This window comes from Otolemur garnettii, unplaced genomic scaffold (genome assembly GCF_000181295.1).
Source record: "Otolemur garnettii isolate 467f Iridium unplaced genomic scaffold, OtoGar3 scaffold00013, whole genome shotgun sequence".
Taxonomy (NCBI): domain Eukaryota; kingdom Metazoa; phylum Chordata; class Mammalia; order Primates; family Galagidae; genus Otolemur; species Otolemur garnettii.
In genome coordinates this window covers 29,376,526-29,376,883 of record NW_003852408.1, presented here as the reverse complement: position 1 = coordinate 29,376,883, position 358 = coordinate 29,376,526, and the positions used below count along the sequence as shown (strand labels likewise).

General features: G+C 35.2%; 1 protein-coding gene across 1 annotated transcript in view; it reads right to left on the bottom strand.

Moving 5' to 3' along the window:
• Positions 1 to 358, bottom strand: part of MPP4 (membrane palmitoylated protein 4) — a 46,032-nt gene that overhangs the window by 4,735 nt on the left and 40,939 nt on the right. The gene's annotated exons all lie outside the window — the stretch shown is intronic.

Sequence of the window (358 nt, the reverse complement as noted above, 5' to 3'; positions counted from 1 at the left end):
ACATAAATGAAATGCTAAAACCAAAAATAGGAACTCTGCAGTAGTGATAAGAAAGTAGAAGTTCTCATATCAAAATCAGTTCATCTATAAATCTTTAATGAGTGCAATGGTACGGAAAAGAATGTACTAAGTATTAAGCCAGAATAAGGGAACACCTGCTATTACTTCAGACAGACAGTAGAAAATTACATGAGAACTCTAAGATCCCTAAAGGCGTCCAGGTAGTACTTAACTTTTGCACAGTGCATTTCGCACGATCTCATTTCATCCCCCACACTCCTAGCTAGATAAAATGTTATCTATATTTATTGTTCAGTAACTGAAGCTTCTGGAGAAACTTGCTCACATAAGACTAATT